This window comes from Sitodiplosis mosellana, unplaced genomic scaffold (genome assembly GCF_009176505.1).
Source record: "Sitodiplosis mosellana isolate CC-2019 unplaced genomic scaffold, AAFC_SMos_1.0 Smas_scaffold_1, whole genome shotgun sequence".
In the NCBI taxonomy this organism is placed as follows: Eukaryota; Metazoa; Arthropoda; class Insecta; order Diptera; family Cecidomyiidae; genus Sitodiplosis; species Sitodiplosis mosellana.
Window position 1 is genome coordinate 19512799 of NW_022595244.1, and position 13266 is coordinate 19526064.

The following is a 13266-nucleotide window of genomic DNA, read 5'->3' on the forward strand; positions in this document are numbered from 1 at the left end:
CGACGACGACGACGACGACGACGACGACGACGACGACGACGACGACGAATGAGGAAGAGAGAAGGACTGAGTGGAACCAAATTGTTAATAACGAAGCACCGACCGTTCGTGCAGTGGGTATTGAAAACGGAGTACACTGAACGGATTGAAACCGATTTTTAAAAAAAAAGCATGAGCCAACACAACACAACAGCGACGGAATGAGAGAGAAGATAGACAACGGTAATAGAGTTTCAATGCATTTGAAATGAGCACTTGGCGTCTCGCTCAATCACATTGAGCTGTCTCCGGCTCTCTGCACGGTGTGTGCAATCCGTACATCACAGAATAGATATTAAATAACAAAGTCAAATGCAATTCAGCTTATACACACGGAATGAGTATACAGAGAGAAGAGAAGCAGAAGCAAAAAAAAAAACATTCCAGCACTTTTTGAATCCCACAAAGCAACTGAGCCGTATGAATGCGATTTTCGCGAATAAAACACAATGAGAGATTCTCTTAATGCTCCAGCGGAATGGAGGAAAAATCACATCAACCACACGAATGCATGGACAAGAGAAAGAAAGACAACGGCTGAATGGAAAAAAGATATTGCATGCAAAAAAACGCATACATTTTGTATTAGCAATTGGGTCAACTTAAAACCTATGCAGTGCATGCGATTGGTTTTTTTGCATGAGTGTTTGATGGTGATCGCGTTGGTGTTTTTTTTCCCTCTTCTCTTCTGTATAATTTATAATTCAACCCAAAGCGAACGATGGGCGAATCAACGAAAAAGACAGAATAAAAATTGCACACACAGATCTTTAACCACACTTTATAAGCGCCTTAAATTTAATCTCTCCTCTTAACATTCACTTCGCGAGATTGAAACACTCTCGATGGATAATACACATACGATCGAAGCAAGCTGACTGTCACATTGAATCCTCTATTTGTGAAAAGACTACACTAATAGTTCCGCTCTTTTTTTTTATCCTTTGGATGAAAAATAAAACCAACTTATTAAGTCGCACGTATACTCACACTGCAAGTGGTTTCAATGAAACACACAAATTATTTGGAAATTGGTTAAACTCAAAATAAAATGAAAAAAAAGCAATCTTGAAATGCTTTTCGATGTGGCTAGGACGAATGTCAGATCGAAACTAACCACCTCATCTCGTATTGGTGACAAAGTCAATTCGGTGTCAGGAAAAATTCAAGAGAGAAATACTAAAAACTGTGTTGTCTCTTCCTTTTTCCGTCAAACCAAAGCGTTTTAGTTCCTTGTCGTATGACCGTCGTCATTAGCAACACATTAAAAGAACTGTTACACACTGACCGGACCGATAAACTCGACACAATATTACACTATGACTTTATATTGACTAGCTGACTGACTGGCTGGCTGGCTGGCTACTCGTAAATATCGTATGAACGGAATATGTGAGGCTGAAGTGTGCCATTATCGTTATCGATACCTTTTTGTTTCGTCTTTCTTTCTTTCTTCCATTTTTTTTTTCATTTGTTTATTCTTCCTCACACCGAAAACACACCAAAAAGGAACACCTAAAATTGTTGTGCCTAATTTCTACAACCCGATAGCAAATAGCAACCAAAAAGAGAAAATGGGATTTTTATCGCCCGACCGACTCAACACACTTGCAAGCACCATCAGTGTAATTAACATTTCACAAATCTCTTGAGTTAACCGTAATTTAGTGAATGCAACACAATCTGTGAAACTGAAACAATGCAAACGGCGGCGAAGACGACGACCATAGCAGTAACGAACACGTTCATTTCCTATAGACACGAGACAGGACTATGTATTGAATACTGCAAAGTCGGCCACCGCTGTTACTCATTAATATTCCAAATATTTGAAAATGAATGAGACAAAAACGGTGATGATTCAAGGTGTCGCCACACGAAGACGGGTCTTTTTCTCGTTTCACAAATGATAATTGTGGATTCCCTTTGTAATCAGCATTATTATTTATCTGCAAATCGGTCTGTATTTTTATATGAAAGGATATGGTGTGGTGTGATTTTGACCAAGCCAGTGATTTTGTACATCAGCGACAGCAACGAAAGACAAAAAAAAAATCATTAAGCATAATGACTTGCAAATAGCCTGGTGGAGATTCCAATTATAAATCCTTCGTTGTTACGCACAACATCGTCATCGTCGAGCGATATTTTTTTGTCGAGGCAAACCGAAGCGAAACCGGATAGCCGTAGAAACGGCAAACACGACAAAAATCACTTTTTTTTGCCACCACTCACTCACTCGCATACACTGACACATCGTATCAACGGGCACTCTTCTAACGACGACAACGACAACACCGTCACTGTGTGATCTCAAATTCGACGCCATGTTTGGAGCTCACAGCACTCCTTGAAAAGGAGTTTTTTTTTTTCGAACGAGTTATATGCCGTCAACACACACAGAGACACCATTTCATCGGAATTTATACAATCGCTTGCGGATTTTTTTTTCGTACTTTTTTCGCTGATTTCGTTCACATAATTCGATCGAAGCTCACATTTACTCAACTATTAGGTAATGAACAATGTAAAGCGCACCAAAAAACAATGTATTTTCTTCTTGTAAATGAACAACATCAACCAAAACAATATTATTAATGGATGAATATCATTTTTAAAAACATAGCTAACAAACAATCAAACAAATGAATGGAATTTACACTAACACATCGACAGGATGGAGATAGTATGGAGTGTAATTGCAAATTACTCATCGACATATTCGTTTCACTCTCGCGCAAAATGGAACACCACACAGCAATCGACTACGCGCGCGCGCGTTACACTCGTAATAATTCCGAAACGAAAAATCGAACTTTACGCGAACTACGTTGCCGTATAACTGATTTACTCGGTTGGATTTCAAAGCGCAACAAGTATAAATGGCACACACACACACACACACATACAACGCAACACACAAACACCGAATCGGGCTTCGGATGAATAAAACAAATGAAAAACAGCAAATCGACGGTGGCCGTTTGCTCTTTCTCTCATTCGGTAAACGCCGCCACCGCTGCACAACGAAGCATGGAGAGGAGTAAAGAAGAGAATCGAAAAAGGAGCTAAGCTGCTTCGTTCGGAATTTGTGTGATTTAATTACGTTTGCGATTGTATAAGTATATTGCGATTGCGGTGAGAAGCGACAACGCGCAAAGCTATCGCGCGAACGGTTGAGAGAGGGAGAGGGAGAGGGAGAGAGAGAAATCGACGCAGTGTCGATGCTGTGTTGGTTTGTAGCGTTCGTTTTGAGTTTTTCGCGCAAATGGGGTTAGAGATTCTTTATGGATATTGGCAAAAGCGTACGTCTTTTTGTGTTTGCATTTAAATAATTCCCTCTCCCTTGTGCCGGAATTTCGTATCGCTGCTTGTGACACTCTATGCCGAGCCTTTGTGTGCTGTTGTTGATTTCGTTTCGTGCATATTCTGCTTGATTCAATCGTGTGGTTTCGGTATATTCGTTTTGTGTTTTTTTTCTTTCTCTTTAAGTTTGACTGTATCCACTTTGGATGCCTATTTCCATTGTTGCGTTGTAAGAAAAACAATCGACCCCTCCGTTAAGCGATCGCGTATTTCTTATTTTATCTTTTCCTTTGGCGATGCGTTGCTAATTCGCTTGCGACGACCACGACAACGACGACGATGTTGCTACCGCGATCGACTACAACACCGTGCTGAAGTTTATATTTCTCTGTTTTGCTTCGTTGCTCTTTTTTTTTCTTTAGGCAAATATTAGAAGGAACGAGTCAACTGTTAGACGGTATTTTGCACACATTTTTCTTCGTCTCTTTTCAAGCATCTTTCGAAGTTAACCAAAATTGTAAATGATTCATTTCATCTCCTTCTAACATTTGTGGCACACCAATTCCGATGCATGACAGCGACGGATACACACAGATACGCCGTATCAAGGGTGTGGTTTTTTGTCCCAAATCTAATTCAACTCGGCTGAACTTCTCTTTGCTGTGTGTACATTGAATATATATGTATGCGCGCACTCAATCAAAATGACACATCCACGCAAAAGATTAAATTATACAAACGAATGTGAACCGTCCGTATGCAACCCGCATTTGCTGTAACTTTAAACTTTTTGACTATTAGAATGTTTCACAACAATAGAAGCCTCGTAACACACACAGCACCAGCAACAACAACAGTAAAAACGACGAAGCTAATTTGTATGTATGGTGTACGGTCGCGTTCTCGAGAAATTTTCATTGTGTTTCGAATGAAATGAAATCCCGTTGCTTTTATAGAGTTGAGTTTATTTAATGACGGATGCCTTTCATTCGAATTCAATGATTTTTCTGCATTATTGTCTCAATGATTCATTATTGTAGGCATGACAGAAGAAAAGAATACCATGCTGTCCTTTCGCTGCGATAGCCATAACATTTATTTCTTTAGAATAAGCAATTCAAATGAGTTAAGATTATGGGTTTCCTTGTGAGTAGGTAGGATTCGATTTGATATTGTTGTTGTTGGTGTGTGTTGGTATCGCGGGCAAAATGTATATGTCGACAGGATGATTAAATCAAGTCATGTTAAAGCGTGTGTCGATCGTTCGTTGCGAAAAAGCAGAATTCAGTGTATAATAAAAATGATTTCAAGTTGATCTTCATTTTTGCAACCCACATCTCTCGAAAGCGAAACATATAGCAAATAACAACGATATATACGTATATAAAAACCACTTTGGAAAATTTTTCGCAATCATCCAGAGGCGATGTGCGCGATGGTCAATACGGTGTTTGCGGTGGTGTTAAAACGCAAAAACAATATCGGCTTTAGTGGCATTTTTGAATGTGTTTTTTTTTCTGTTTTCTTCTCGTCAGTTTTTGTTCATCGAATTGTATATTCCTTGTTTTTTTTTTTTTTGCTCGCAACAGAGAGAAAAAACTCCGTATACAGAAGCTGAACTAGTGATCACATAAAAGCGAACGCTGGAACGGAGGAAAAAAGTAATATAGCAACCCACGTACACACAGAATCAATATTGCTGGATCGTGCCTGAGTATGTGTGTGTGTGTTGAAGCGCAAAATGGGCAAAAAAAATCATATCGCTTGTGTATGAGTTAATTTATAGCCTTTTAGTGGCGACTAACTCATACTACTCTTGCTATGGACTCGCATCGACAGGAAATCTAGTAATTGTATGATGAGTGTTTTTTTTTCTGCGCTCGCTTGCTCGCTCTCTCTCTATGTGGATGGTCGCTTGCATTGAACGGAGCAAACGATTTGGAAAGCGTAGTTAAAATTCTCATAAAATAGTTAAATATTAGTAGTATTTTTATTGTCCGGTCACTGGGCAGTGAGCGACTGACGAAGGAAGTAGGCTAATCCATTATAAACAAATGGTAAACCATAGCCACTCTGCTCTCTCTCTGTGTATGTGCATAAGGCACATAGAAAGGTTTGTCACACACAGATTGCTAGCGACTATTCAGCACATTACAATGCATGTTCGGGGCGAAACAGCGGCGCGCACAAAAATTACAAACTCTTTGTGGATATATTCACACTAAGCCCAAGTCGGTTCGTTTGTTCATTCGTTGGTTGGCTGCAACGAAATGAATAAAAAAAAAAGAGTGCAACAGGCGAACGATTTCTAGTTGATGCCACCATAATACGTGCGCAAGGTAATGCCGTGCGCTAGTTTGATCGACAATCGACAGTCTATGTGAAATGTATACGTTTCATGTAAAACGAAGCGAAAAACAGATTACGATGTAAAAGTGATGAGTTTCATTTGCTGTGTGTCTATTGTTGTTTGTTGCTTCAACATTGAAACGTAATGATGAGTTACAAAGACTCGAAGATTATTTTTTCAACAATGAAATTCAATTAGGAAGGGGATATTTTGACCGAATTTTACATGCCGTCTGCATTCAAATTCGTTCACTTTTATTCAATATTTCCATAATGATTTCCTTGCAGAGAATGGATCATTTGTATTGTCAATGGGAATGAAATCTCTGATCACAAGCAACGAAAGTTGAACGAGAAAGAAGAAACGAAAACACTGGAAATGACATCTTTTGGATGTACATATTCCACAAACGAATGACGAATCGGGCTTTGTTTGCTTTTTATCTTTTTCTGATAAATTTCAATTGTTACTGTACAGTGTACACATGTTTTTACGAAATATTCAAGTAAAATTTCGATAGACAAAACAAAGGCATGTTTAGTCACCATTTCAACAATGGAGCGGCAGCGAGCCTAACACGAGTCCTACCCGAATCGCTATTTGCGCAGTATTTATTCGGCACGATTTGATTTTTTCTGAGCACGCAATGTAGCAAAATAGCGAAAAATAAGATGAAAAGGAAAAAACCCAAACGCGAAAACAATGAAGAGAATGAAATGAGAGGAAGAGCGAACAACAGAGAAAAAAGAGAGAGAGTTGTATAAGAGCAGCGATCAAGTGCTTGCATTGATATGGTTATATTAGGGTGTAGCTCCGTTGTACATGTCGCATCACGGTTGGGGATAAATATCGTTTACTTGACTGCGGTGAACGACGCTGTTGAGAGATCGGTCGTTTCGGGCAATAACTTGATTTTCGGTTCGTCTTGATTTAAATAGCCGTGGCAAGGATTGAAGCACATAAGAGGATGTGCTTGGGTGATTTGAGCTGAAAATACGATACATTTTTTTATGTGGTGGCTCAATATATGTATGTTCAACATGGACAGCATAAAAGAGGAATTCGACAGCGCATTCCTGCGATTCATTTATTTATAGATCCACTTTTCGTATCTCTTCTTTTTGATTCGACGAAATCCACGAAAAAGGAACTCTTGGCGATCGCCATGTATGTGTGTGCACGTACATGAACGCGAATGTATGTGCTGGTGTGCTCGCGTGGTGAGTTTTTTCATTTCATTTCGGGTTTTAATTCTTCGGGCACGATAGTGCTATATTTGTTTCGGTGTGTCGGGATTCGGAGGAAAAATAAACAAAGTAAGAGCGAGAAAAAAATAAAAATGAATGAGGAGAGAAAGAGACTATTTTTGTTTGTGTACGTGTACAAAAGGCACTTAATGATGGTGGCAAAAGGAGCATACGACTGTTTCAATGTTGAATATCATTTTCTTTCAGTTTCACTCTCATTTTATACACGCAACCCATGCCGATGCCGATGATCAATGCTAAAAATAACGAAAGGCACCAAAAACACAATCTGACAAAGTATCGCGTACGCGGATATTCATTTCCTTTCAAATTTCAACCAAGCGATGCTACCAATTGTAAAAAATATACACAAAACTCTCGTAAAATGCGTTCTCTCAACCATGCATTAAGTGAGAGCTCGGTGAACATACGATCCACTCCCTGTTTGTGCTCAGTGTGTCTTCACTCCTTTCCCTCGTTCACCCGTTCACGTTGAACATAACGAACGATAAAGAGGCAGCAAGAGCGAGTGACCGAGAAGGAGATAAAGAAAAAGCGCAAAAGTCAAATAAAAACAAGTTGAAAAATCCACTGAAGAAAAACTGATTGTGTGCGCCTTTTGTTTGCTTTCCGAACGCTTTATTCCTTTTTTTCTCTCTGCGTCTCACTTCGGGGGCCCCGAAGATATTAAATAATGCATACACACAGATTGTATGATCCTATTCGGTTTCATGGAATCGTTGATAAGATAAAAAAAAATATGGTGTATATGGTGATAAACAATGATGAAAAAAGTGAAATGAGCACGGGCACTTATACCCGAGGCGGCAACAATGACGATGACGACAACGGCGAACAAGTCAACAATCAAAAAACCAAATAAAAAGGGACCAAATAACAAAAAAGAAACGATTTCACGTATTGTTTTAATGAAGAAAAAAAAATATATCCAATTTGGTTTTGTGTATGCGCGCAAGCGATCATTTCAATTTGGAAGCACGAAGCGAGAGACAGAAAAAAAGTATAATATATAGTATGTAGAAAACCCTGCCGAGTTTCAAATACGTTGGACCTATGTAATCACGAATTGTATGCGGAGAAATGAAATAATGTTGAAGAAACGAAAAAAAAAAGTTCAATGGCCGTATGATCCGTTTACGAAATATCAAATAAAACTCATATATTATGTTAAAAGAGAAAAAGAAAAAGAAAAAGAAAAAAAAATAACACAACGAAGTTACAAATTGGAAAAACACATACAGGCAACGAACGCGCATACCAAATACACATAGAATGCCAACCAAAGGCGGTGATATGACATAAAAATCAAACACAATCACACACAAACACTGTGCTATTCGGTGTGGCAGTGTGCAGCCTGTGTCTTGCCACACACATGTATGTGGTGCTCTCCGGCACGCTGCTGGAGTGACCGAGTGAGAGCGCGAACGAGCGAGAAAGAGAAAAGTACACCGTGTGCACAGGTATTTAATTGAACCATACACAAAAGTCACATGAAATGTAACTATTGCCACGAGAGCGTGCGAGCGATCGTGTACACATGAAATGCACGTAGCTCCAAAGACCAGCCAAGATATACACAGACACACACACACCCCACACCATACATATAAGCACACATACCACCTCGTCTCTCTAACTAAACAATACCAGTGATGGTATTTTTTCCCCTTCTTCTTCTTCTTCGTTTGGCCTTTTTTTTTTGTTCATTTGTTGATCTGTGTTTCGTATTTGTTACAACAAACACAGAAAGAGAGCGATGACGACGAAGAAAAACGCGCTCTATTCAACAACATTCACGCGGCGTGCGCGCTATCCAACACCATTTGAAAAGAAATGGAAATACATGGACAAACTCTATGATCGAAATGGAAAAAAAGTGTTATTTTTATAAAATAAACCGTAGAATAATAATAAAATACGAACACAGAAAAAGTAAATATATGTGTATATGTATGTGGAAAGCGAGTGGAGCAATTGCGACAAATCAGATACAAAGCGTGAAAGAGAAAGAGAGAGAGAGAAAGAAATGTGAATAATAAAAGAAATATATATATATTCATCAAGGTGAATGACTGCAAGTACCGTACACTCTCAGCATATTTTTATTAATAAAAACGAAGAAAACATTATTTTTTTCGTTCATTTTTCCAGCATGCTTTTCATATGTCTTTCGATGATGTGTTGATAGTTATTTCTGATTGTTTTTTTTTCGTTACCTTTTCTGCTTTATTTTTTGCGCACGTCAAAGTTTGCTACATTGTCGGTCGACATAATATACAATGCATGCGATGTGCATAACATCCTTCACTGAACTATGAATTTCAGCATGTACTCAATTTTTATTTGGGCTAAACACTTTCTGCGACATTAATTCGGGTATTTTTTTTTTCTTTCTTCTGTGTTCGTCGCTTTTTATTAATCAAAATATTTTGAGCTCACTGTTGTGTAGCTGAATGTTTACACAGAAAATGTCTGTGAAATTGTGTGATAATGTTCCGTGGAAGGAATGCCATGGAATTGTTTACCTTTAGCAAAATGATCATAAATTTCTGTGGCTGACAATCAAGTAGCGACATAAAAATAACACGGTTTCGGTTCATATCATCGTATCTTGGCTTTCGCTTTGTGAGTGTGTAACGGTTAAATTGAAAATGATTTTCTGAAATGAACTACAAACAAGATAGCCCGTTCTCGATTCGGCCAAAAGGAACAGTTAGCGATAATATGGTGTGACTGGTTGGTCGGTCGGTCGGTTGGTTGCTTACTTTGGTTTGCTGTAGAATACACAATGCCTATCGAAGCCGTATGGCAATTTGAAAGTTTTGTCAATTATCGCAATTTGTTTATTCAACAAAATAATAGTGATTACGATGAAAGAAAATGAAGAAAAGGGTTGACGTGTCAATCTCAAGGAAGTGCCCAAGTATGAAAACAATAGCGCATTCGAGGATATACTTTGAAATGTATAAATAACCACACAAATTACATAGAACGAAGCGCATAAATAAAAAAGTTGCTTGCTCAGCACTTTCGTCTCTAAAATTATTGCATTCATGGAGGAGAAAAAAGCGAAAAACGATTTACGCTCACACAGAAAATCGTGGTTTTACACCATCTCAACTACATGCATGCACATGCACACTGCATTTTTATACGGAAAAAGTGCACTTACTTTTTTAATGTTGAAAATGTTTGAAATCAAAAACATTTCTGACAAAAACAAACACACACCGAAAATTGTTCAAGGTACGGCGGGTTTTTTTTCTTCTTTGGTTTAGCAGAGCAACCAAATAATCGGCTAAATGAGTACAAAAGGAAGGAATGGACAAGAAGAATGAAATGAAGAAACAAAAACGAGCGCGCACAAACAAAACGCTCTACCAAAAAGTGCCACGTCTTTGGATTGCAACACTTTTTTCTTCTTTCTTTCAGTCGTTCATTTGCAAGACGATGCACAATGCAAAATCCGCTAGCTACATTAAAAAATAATGTTTATTTTCTTGTATTTCCTTGTACGTTGTTTTATCGGCTAATTCTCTCTGCGTTACGTACAGTTTTAATTTTTCGGCTGTGCAAATGAAGTATTCAAATTGAAATGTTTTTTTTTTCTTTGGATTTTGTGAAAGGAGAGAAGGAATGAAACGAAACGAAATAAAAAAGGAAATGGCAAAATCAAAATGATATTCCAATTAAAATGTGACGGTTAAGCCGATTTTGCAACGATAATATTAAAATCAGTGAATGAAAAGAAATACAATTGTAGTCTGATGTATTGAGACCAATGCGATAATGTGCTAACTAAATATTCCCATCATGAACTTTGTAATTTCCCTTTCTCCCACCCCGTGTCCCCATCCGAAAAGAAAACGGTCGACGCTTTTAATTGAAATATAATAACTGAATCCAATTGCATATCCAAATTATGGCGAAGAATAGAAAACGGGCAAAATTATCGATCGAAAGCATCGACACCGATCAACAAAATTTGTTTAGTATTCAACGAACAACTGGAATTGCCACTTTACATTTGTTTGTTCTTCTTCTTCTTCATTGTCTCTCGACCGTTTCGTATATTATCTTCCCGTTTGATATACGGCTGACTCTCTTTTTATATGCGCTTAAGTGCTTCACCATTCGAATTAAATATATACACGTATAAAATGCACGTGTATAACAATATCTATAAAGCTGTCAGAACACTCGCGCGAAAAAAAAACGGAATGCAATTTATTCCTTCGAACGAACCTGGTTACATAATCAGATTTCTACTCAGTCCCGGTATTCTCGATATAGCTATATATATATATATATAGCTTATTTTGGTCATTATATTATTTAACTTTTTTAAATTCATTCTGTGCTGGAGTTTCACACATTCAGTCCTGTGTGAGTGTGCTACTTCAGAACGCGGATCGGCAGGGCGAACGAAGAAAAAAAAAACAACAACAACTTCAATATATGATAAAACGAAAAACAAACGTAAAAAGAAACAGCCGAAGCGAGAAGCTTCGATGACTAATACTATGTGACTTTATTGAGTCAAATCTATGAATCTCTGTGTGAATAAACGAATGGAATATGTAGCTACGTGCAAGTGTTGAATTGTATGATGTTCGAATTGGCGTTTGAAAAAAGAAGGAGAAAAAAACAGCAGCAACAACAAAACGAAGAAGAAGAAGAAGAAGTCAAAAGCCACTCACCGTGTACAATTTCAGTTCGTGTATGGGATTTTTCGGCAATTCGTGTTGTTCACTCTATTTTGGTTGGTCTCGATGCCGCTACTGATCACATCCATGTTCCAGGCTGTACGACATACCGCATCACATGAGCACTTGCTAAGCCTTGTCTCTTCTCCTATTGGATGGAAGCGACGCTCTTTCTTCTTCTATTTTCGATCCGTTGTTCGAATTAGAATGTTTTTACACCGTGTTTCTGGATTCACCCGTCAACTTTATATTGTCTATTTGAAATTCTCTTGAGCACTTGCGCGTGTAATTTGCTTTGTATATTTGTGCCGTTGCCTCTCTTTGTGTGTTTGTTGTTTTGTCAAATTCCTTTTGTTGCTTTTCCTGCAATGTATTCCCGTTCAAGTGTGTGTTTTTGCAACAGTCGATCGATTGACATATGATATCATCGCGGAAAAATTACTCAGTCAAAGGGATTTTTTTTTCTGCTCTCGTCTTTCGTTTGGTTGGCGTAATATTTGACTTACGGTAGAATTATTGTTGATTTGTCATAGATATTCTAACGTATGTGGTTGTTCTCAATTTTAGTTGTGTTTACCAATATCGAATTTCATTCGGTCAAACAACAACAAAAACAGCTTTCGGATCCTTTATTGTAATGCGATTTAAACGAGCAAAAAAAAAAACAAATGAATACCACAAAAGTATCTTGTTATTCAATCAATAACCATATGAAACGAAAACAAAATACTGCCGAACCAATCGGCCACTAAAAAACAGTCACAATTATTACGTTCTTCGTATTATTCGTGTTTGTTCTTCCTTTTTCGTTTCGTTTTTTTGTCTATCTCTCACTCTCTCTCTCTCTGCATCTGTGTTTATTCCAGCAACTTCATCACTGAATCATTTATCTTTATAAATACAAATTTACGTCTGATTTTAAATTGTGTCCCCTTCAGCTAGAGTGTCTTTGAATTGTTTTCGTTCTTCCTGATTGTCGTTTTGGGTAATTTTCGTGTAACGTCATCAAGGCACTTCAATTTATAGTCACTTTATCGAAAAAAAAAAAATCAAATAATAATCATAAAGCCCAAATTATTGACGAAAACAATTTTCGAGTCACTTTTAATTTTTTTTTTTTTTAATCTTTCTTCCACTTGATTTATGCACTATTTTCCATTCAGTATGTCCTTCGGTCACATTGACTTCAAGATGTCCTTACTCCAATCTTGATATGATCACATTGAAAAAAAAAACATGTAAATTCAGTCGATATAAATCTCGAAAAAAATGAATCAAAGTTTCTCAGAAATAGAAAGTGTCGTTGATTATAAAAAAATTTGTCGTTCAATTAAAAATTCCTTAGAAATTTTAACAAAAAAAAAATCAACAAATTCGAAGAGAGTGAGATAAAAGGGAAAAAACAGAAAAAAAAATCAAAAAATGCTATACATATTAAAAACACATGCGATTACAACGACGACAGGCTTTCAACTGAACAGACATCGAATCGAGTTCACGATCGAGCTCACAGGAGGCAGAAGAAAAAACAAGCAGCAGCCACGAAGTGAATTGTCGACTTTCGAGTGTTGAATACACTTTCAATGTGATGGTG

At 37.6% G+C, this 13266-nt stretch overlaps 1 protein-coding gene across 14 annotated transcripts in view; it reads right to left on the reverse strand.

Moving 5' to 3' along the window:
* Nucleotides 1-13266, reverse strand: part of LOC129580395 (protein tramtrack, alpha isoform) — a 27079-nt gene extending 13813 nt beyond the window's left edge. For 2 of the 14 annotated variants that reach the window (XM_055470755.1, XM_055470762.1), the window contains exons 1-2: nt 13104-13254; nt 11667-12879 (exon numbers count right to left, since the gene is read on the reverse strand). The gene's annotated coding sequence lies outside the window, so the exon portion shown is untranslated. Of the gene's footprint in view, nt 1-1029 lie in introns of all 14 variants that reach the window. The other 12 variants (XM_055470756.1, XM_055470764.1, XM_055470754.1 and 9 more) reach the window with 10 other exon arrangements.